Source organism: Herpailurus yagouaroundi, unplaced genomic scaffold (assembly GCF_014898765.1).
Source record: "Herpailurus yagouaroundi ecotype Mexico unplaced genomic scaffold, PumYag 308, whole genome shotgun sequence".
NCBI lineage: Eukaryota > Metazoa > Chordata > Mammalia > Carnivora > Felidae > Herpailurus > Herpailurus yagouaroundi.
Window position 1 is genome coordinate 1,561,299 of NW_024412525.1, and position 8,679 is coordinate 1,569,977.

Genomic DNA, 8,679 nt, shown 5'->3' on the forward strand with positions numbered 1-8,679 from the left:
CATCACCAGATATTGCAAAGTTATACCCTGTCCAAATTAGGGCCTCGACAATTTTGGATCAAACAAGAGAAGGAGACAAAAGTTCTGGGTAAGTTGGTCACTGCCTTCTCTTAGACCTTCCTGTAGTCCTATCAGATGGTTTGTTATTTTTCATCAGTACTGTCATGATAACTAACAGCTGTTGGGGGGGTCTCTTCAGTGAGTCTTTTCTGATCATCCTATTTGAAACAACACTCTCATCCCTTCCTTCAAGCACTCCTATCCCCTCTCCTGCTTAACTTTTCTGGTTGGCATTTAGCACCATAGGCATGCATTATATTTTACTTGTTTCCTTGTTTACTTCTGTCTGTCCCACTGCAGTGTAAGCCCCGGTGAAAGTGTGTTGACTAGAACTGTATAGTCACAGAAGAGCTTCTACTGTATTATCTAATCTTTCCACCAACTCTGTGACATAGGTATCATATTACCTCTACTTCACAAAAGAGGAAAGCAAATCTAAAATAAATCAAGGGACATGCTAAAGGTTGCTTAGCTGGTATGTGGGAGGACCTGAGAGCTCTATATTGTGATGCTGCTGCTTCTAATGATAAACAACATTGAAGGCTCCCCACATACAGATTTTGGGTAATATAAATGAAGTCATCTCCAAAATGATCATTAGATGGCTCTAAAGTTAGTATTTTGGGGCTCCTTGGTGGCTCAGTAAGTTAAGCATCTGATTTTCAATGTCAGCACAGGTCATGATCTCAGGGGCGTGAGATCAAGCCCCACTCTGGGCTCCACACTGAATGTGAGTGGAGCTTGCTTAAGATTCTCCCTCTTTCGCTCTCAAAAAAAAAAAAAAATTAATTAATTAAAAAATAAAGCTAGTACTTTATTTATTAATACCTTTTGGCTTCCATATACCTACATACCCAATTCTGCATATTTAACCAGTTCCCAGAAATGATGACTTCGATACTAGCCTATCTGGGAACAAGGAGGACACTTCATTTGGTGTTGATGTTCTGTCTTTCTTTTTTTTTTTTTTTTTAATGTTTTATTTATTTTTGAGACAGAGAGAGACAGAGTGCAAGTGGGGGAGGAGCAGAGAGAGAGGAAGACACAGAATCTGAAACAGGCTCCAGGCTCTGAGCTGTCAGCACAGAGCCCGATGCGGGGCTCCAACCCATGAACCGTGAGATCATGACCTGAGCTGAAGTAGGACGCTTAACTGACTGAGCCACCCAGGCGCCCCATCTGTCTTTCTTTTTGAGATACAACTTCCTAAGCAATTACCATTTTGTGGGCATTCAGTAACATGTGTGGACAGGAACTGAATTCTCAATGGAATTGGCTATGGTGATTAGAACCTTAATTTCAAATAGCAGACGGTTCTCCCTTTATAAATTTTCACAGTGGTGGTCAACCTTGACCCTAGAATCACCTGGGGACATTTAGGAACTACCAATGCCTAGGCTCCCCACCAAGAGGTTCTAAGTTAATGGGTCAGGGGTACCACCTGGCCACTGGGATTCTTTTCAAGTTTCCCACACACCCCCCACTCCCCCCCCACTCCCCCACCACCCCTGATTCTGAAGTACAGTCAGGGATAAGAAGCCCTGATCTACAGGTTTCTCAAGTGAAGAGTTTCTGTCCCTGTTGAAAGGTAACATCTAGGGCAAAAAAAAATACTCATTGAACAGACTTCTTCCTGGGGACAAGCACCTGATCTGAAGAACTGTAAGATGATACAGGACCTAACTCGGAAGGGACCATTGTGGAAAGGCACTCCTAAACATGAAAGAATTGTGTAGCCTTTTGGGGACTTGCATTTTAAGAAATTATTAGCAAACAAAGAGGCATCATTTTGGTTGTTTAGAACAGGAGCCCACAAACTGTTTCTGCAAAGGGCCAGACAGTAAGTATCTCAGGCTTTGGCAAACCATTCATTCTGTGGCGCCTACTCACAAAAGCACAAAAGCAGCCATAAACAGTATAACGATGAACAAGTGTGCCTGTGTTCCATAAAACTCAATTTATGGATTTTAAATTTGAATTTCATGTAATCTCACATTACAAGGTATTATTCTCTTGATTTTTTCCCAACCATTTAAAAATGTAAAAACCATTCTTAGTTTGAGGGCCATGCAAAAACAGGCAGAGGCGTGAGATTTGGCCCATGGGCCGTTTTTTGCTAACCCCTGCTTTGAAAGAATACATTAAAAAACAAATATAGGAATGGGGCACCTGGGTGGCTCAGTTGGTTGAGCGTCTGACTCTTGATTCAGTTCACGTCATGATTTCAGGGTCATGGGATTGAGCCCCACGTCAGACTCCGAGCTTAGGATTCTCTCTCCCTCTCTCCCTCTCTCTTTCTGCCCTCCCCACCCTCCCCACACACACTCTCTCTCAGAAAGAAAGAAAGAAAGAAAGAAAGAAAGAAAGAAAGAAAGAAAGAAAGAAAGATAGATATAGGAACAAACAAGCATTGCAAAAGATATATTTGGGTAGAACTGATTTAATTCACCCCATACTTAATTCTTGCCCTCCCAGGAAACCTGAACTGGAATCATTTCTCAAACTGCACGTGTATTTGAGATTCCAGAGTCTTTCAGGCTGGAACTTGCTTGCCTTTTAGCCCCTCTCTCGCTAGAGAAATTACATGCTACTGGAGAGGTGCAGTACATCAGGACAGGGATCTAACAGGAACTTAATAACTCAATCACAAAACTTGTGGCTGCCCTATGTGGAGGCTGCTTTTACTGTCCTTTGAGCCATAAAAAATACCAGCTCCGGGCTCCCAAGTGAACGGTTTATAGGCATTGATTTACACGAACACAGGTCTATTAAATATGAGCCCAAAAGATTTGGGGGAATTTCAGAGACATGAAAATCAGAGGTTGGAGATGAAGTAAGTCCCACACCAAGAGGTAAGAGGGCAATTTTTCTACAGGTGGTGCCGGACGGGGCTCTGGCAACAAAAAAAGCACTTTACAAAGAAGCAAGGAAGAGGGGAAAGATGCTGGTGTAAACTAAAATGTGGCCTTGCTTCCTAAGCAAACCCTTCTTGGTTTTATCAATGCGTGTGGCCATGCTTGTATATCACACACGACACCCAATAATGGAAACATTAAAATGCGAAATAAATTTCCTGTAGTGAACTTCCCCCAAAACTATCAAGGATCATGGAGAAGAGAGATTTGGTTTTGGTGGACAAAAGAGAGAGAGAGAGAGAGAGAGAGAGAGAGAGAGAGAACACTTGTCTTTGTGTCTTTGGTGAAAAAAAGAGCGGAGGAGGGTGGGGGTGGGGGGACTGGGGGGTAAGAAGACGTGGAAGGAGAGAGACCTGGCCAGTCTGCATTTGCACTGAGGGAGATTCTTCTATCGACACCAATAGCCTTGTGGAGACTTTCAGCGGGGGGTGGGGCGGGGGGCTCAGGTAGAGCACAAAACAGCTCTGGTTCCAGGATCTCACAAACAGCCCATAAGCAGCGCCACCGTGGGCATCGTAAACGTGTTTTATGTGCCCTGTTGCTCAGCGCAGCCTCATCTTCCCCAGGCTGTTGTCACCTCCTAATAGTGCAGAACAAAGACCAATGTCGGACTAGAGCCCGGAGCGAAATTACCAGCCTGACCCTCACCTCTCTGATGGGCCTCACTTTCAAAAGCTCGCCCAATCCTATAGGTTGAACCACGAGCCCATTTGTGTAGCGACATCGATGCTATTGCCCAGGCTCACAGGGGAATTTTCCAACCACACACACAAATAAAACCCGCACACCTGACAGCCGGCGGGGGCGGGAGGCCCCAGAACTATTGCTGAGATGCCAAAAGCTTGCTTCTCCCGAAGGCTGAGATTTAGTGCAAAAGTTTCTACGGAGAAGTTGTAGAAAGGCGATGCTGAAAGCCCCGTGGTGTTTGTTTCTACCCCAGGCAAAGCGGGGCGATGCGCCACGAGGGGGTCTAGGTGGCAGCCCCCAGCCCTCACCCGCATCCGCCTGTCCTCTGCCCCCCATCCTGGGGCCTCCCTGCAAGGCCCGCGCTTCTCTGAAGTAGGAGAGCAGGTCGTTGGGTTTCACGGTCTGGCCCCGCCGCGCGGGCACCAACTCCCCAGCCCCACCGCAGCCCTGTCTTCCCTGCAGTCCTGCTTCCAGCATAAATTACTGAAAGGCCTGGATTATGCTGGTTTTTAAGAGTAATAAAAAGCGTGATGAGGTATATTTACCTTTACGTGACTGCCTATAAATAAATGAACCGATCAGGAAAAAGACCCTTTTCCAGAGCGTGTGACTTTGTTTTTATTCTGCAAATACGATCCCAGTAAGTTTCTTCGTCTAAGCAGTCATGCTGGAGGACGTGCTGTGTATCAGGCACCCTTCTGGTCGGGATGGACAGAGCCGAAGCCATGGGCGCGGCTGTGCTGGGATTCACGGTCTCGTGGGGGGACCATCCAGTAACCAAATAAATGAGTCCTTGGGAACCCAGATACATTCTATGAAGGTCAGAAGGGACCCGGTACATTCAATATGAAACAGCGGAAACATGAGTAAGCGTCCGGCAGAGCTGAGGTTGGGGGTGAAAGGGGGAGGCGCATCACCCTGGCGACCTGTTCACTGTCCTTGCTTGGTTGTCCTTGCTTGGGTGTCGGGACCACCGGGAAGCCATGGGAAGGTGTTAGGCAGTCCTGGCTGATGGCAGTGGTGGGGAGGGCTTAATTTCAGGCCCCGGATGTGTCTCCAGGCACTCCCTAGAGAAAGCAAGTGAGCTTCCCACAGTGGGAAGACTTCTATAATATCTTAGTTCCTTCAACTTCTTGCTTGAGGCTGTGGATCAAGGTTTTTAAAAATATTGGCTAGATTTTTTTTTCTAGAGTCGTTCTAGAAATGAAGTTTGATTTTGGGGTGCGAGTGGTAGGGTGTTCGTATGGTGTTAATGAGGACTGACCTCTGAAAGTTAGCACCTGATGAGGAAAATGCTAATATACAGACAGAGCCTAGAATTTAGAAGACGCATAAAATAATGACATATAAGAAAAACAATGGTCCATTTTTTTCCTTTTTTCTTTTTTCTTTAACATTCAAGTCCTCAATCTATCACTTACTAGCTCTGTGATCATGGACCAGTTACTTAACCTTTCTTTGCCTCAGTTTCCCCACTTGTAAATTAACCATAACAGTATTTTCTTCACATGCTTGGCTTGAGTGAGAATTAAATGAGATAATACATGTAAAGCCCTTAGAACAGTGCCTGACACCCAGCAATAGCTCAATAAATGATAGCCTTTCTGACGATGACGATGATGATGATGATTAATGAAGTTTTCTCCTAAGGCACCATCACCATCCATATCTGCTGACGTGCCACTCAACATTGAGTTCTCTGAAAAAACTGTATAGATACAAATTATAACTAAAACAACAAATAAAACATTACCTGGTTTCCATTCCAGATTGGACAGTCTTATGACCACCTTAAGGATAAAAACCACGAGAATTTCCCATTAGCTTTCAGTGTCTCTAGATATCTCCACATAAATGCCTCATTCTATTCTTTTTCACCAGGAAAAAAATGAGAATTTATATCAGCAGCCCCAATCAAGACCAGCTCCTCAGTGTGCATAGAAAACCAAGAATAGAAGTGAAACTCAAAGGGCACTCAGAAAATGACTCAGAAAACCCCACAAGTCACATGTATACACATTCAGCGTTCATAAATCACTGTATTATTTCTGTTGGCCTCCAAGTATTAAAAAAATAGATATAAAATGCCACAAGAGAAATTTTTGAGTTAGAGGTATTTATTTTCACAATATTAAGAACAAAAACATTTTTGACATTTTTTTTACTGCTCCTTTAAATTCTTTTTAGTTCATTTTGAAGTTAGGACTTGAAGTCCAATGGCAAGTAGACCCACTAGCCACCCCGTGCATTCACCATATTCCTGTGAGACACTGGCATCTAGTGGCCAATTAGAGCACTGCACTTGATGACTGGCGGCGCTTTTGTCCCTCAAATTCTAGGTTTTAATTTGCAAACCTATGACCTTCCTTTCTACCAATACTCCCACTAATTATACTGACTATGGTGTCTAGGATCTCAAATGGATGTTTTTATTTCTTCAGTATTAACAGTACAAATGGGCCATAATAAAACCCATAAACTATTTAGATTGAAGGATTAAGACGGGATTTTTTTTAGATAAATGATGTTTGGATAGAAACTCCAGCCATTTAATTTGTAACTGTTGAAAAACGTTGAAACTTTGACAACAAATCCACAATTTTGGGATTTGAGAGGAAAGCCTGTATTGTGTGAATTCTGTGCCTTAACAGTGATAGCTTAGCGATCAATATTGAGACCAATTATGTGATCAACATGTAACAGGTCCTTTACTACATCATCCAAAGCATGATTATCTCAGCCCTCAAAGCACTGCAAGCTTCATTAATCCCCACCTCACAGCTCAAACAGCTGAAAATCACACAGCTGGTGAGGATTCAGAACCGACTACGTTCTCCTGAAGGCAGACACCCGTGCAATCCTGCGGACCGCTGTCTTAGCTACAGATAGTGTCTGACACACTATAGCTATTCAATAAATATCATGAATGAATAAAGGAGTCCTGTGGCAGAAGCTTCTAGCACTCCGCAGTGTCTCTTCTTCCCCGGGGAACACAACTAGATGGCACTTTTTGGTCTCCTTTGCAGCGAGGTCTGGCCATGGGACCGAAGTATGGCCATTGGAAGTACTATGCCTAGGCTGGGCTTGTTAAAACTGCCCGTATGGGATGCTCTTTTCTTTTTCCCATCTGCCAGCTGAAAAGAAGGGACTCCAATAACCTAAAGGATGGAGGAACAGCCACAGGTACAAGGAGTTGGCATCCCTGAAATAGTGCCCCGCCAACCCTCATTCGATTGTAACACGAGCAAGAAATAAAGCGTTCTTGTGTTAAACCCCTCAATATGAGGGTTGTTTGTTACAACAATCAGTCCGCCCCAAATAATAAAACTCCAAGACAGTCTTTTTGAAATGATAAAACACTGCTTTTTCTGTAACAACAGAGACATCTTGCGTTGCTGTCATTTTAATGTAAGGCTCCGCACAACTGAATAAAGTACTTTAGCTTTACTTTTACTAGGACTTCATCCCCTCACGGGTGAGTCTTTATAAAATCAGAGAGAACTTAAAGGGAGTTTCTTCTCTCTTTTGTTTCCCTTAGGTTTCCCCTGAAACTGAGCCCAAAGGAGAATTTTCTCCGAGAAGTCTTAAAATACTGACGTTTCCATCAGGGTTTAATACTGCCTGTACCATAGGATGTTTTGTGAAATCAAGCTAACTCTGCTCTCCAGCACAGCTATTTTTAAGATTCCCGGCGTCTGACCCTGACTCAGCGGAGTGAATCATGCTTGACTCCTTTGATGACACGCCAACCCACGAAATGGGGGCAGGGGCAAGGGAGGGGGGTGGACACAAAAACACGATGGCTGCTGTTGGCTGTGTTTATGCTGGTGTGAGCTCTTCGCGACCTGACAGAAAGGGACTCCAGATTATTAAGGAAATACAGGCACACACAGCGTGCGACCTTTCTCTTGAACGCAAGCAATACATTTGCAATTAAGGCCACTTCAACTCTTTTAACATACATGTGCATGTAACTTCTACTTCTGAAATTGCCCACTTAACTCCCTAGTAGGTTTTAAGGCATCCACTGATTTTTTCCCCCCCTTTCTAATTGTTCTGACAAGGAAATACGTAATGTTCAATACCAGTCACCCAAGAGAGCTATTATCTGCTTCTAATTTTCCTCTCTGTCATCTGCCAGGGACTTTTAAGGGCCTTCTCATGTTGGATTAAAATCAGCAACACATCCGAGAAGAGAGGCAGGAAAATTCATGGAGGAATACTTTATTTCAATTAACATATAGGCTTAGGAAATTTAAAATACCATCCGTTAAAGTTTGACAAAATTATTTCAACATTTATCTGAAATAATAGACAGTTGAGAATAGTTAGGAAATTTTGACAGAAAAGAATAATGAAGGAGGATTTGCCTTACCAGACATTAAAACCGACTTAAAGACATATTAATTAAAACAATGTGGAACTGACGTGAGAATAAATAGACGCGATAGAAAAAATGGTTATAAAATGAGCCCTAGAATATTTGAGATATTAGAGTATTATATTTTTTATTTATATATATATTTTTTATTTTAGAAAGAGAGTGGGAGAAAGGGACAGAGAAAGAGAGAATCTTAAGCAGGCTCCACACTCAGCAAGAAGCCACACGCTGGAGCCTGTGGCGAGGCTCATTCCCATAACCCTGGCATCATGACCCCAGCCAAAATCAAGACTTGGTTGCTCAACCGACTGAGCCCCCCAAGGCCCCCCTGAATATTTATTTTTTAAATCATAGATCAAGGAGGAAAGGCTGTAGTGTGTGACAAATAGCATTTAATAAAAATGGCTAATTATTTGGGGAAATTCCTCCTTACCTCTTATACAGCAAAATAAATCTCAAATGCATTAAAGAATTTAAAGTGAAAGCATTAACAGGAGCTAGAAAAATACAATGTTATTTATACACACTGAAGATAGGAAAAGGTTTTCTAGGCACCAAAAGGTTTTCTATGAAAAGAAACAATGGAATAAGATACTGATTGATTTTGACCCCACGAAAATTTAAGTTCCTGAATTT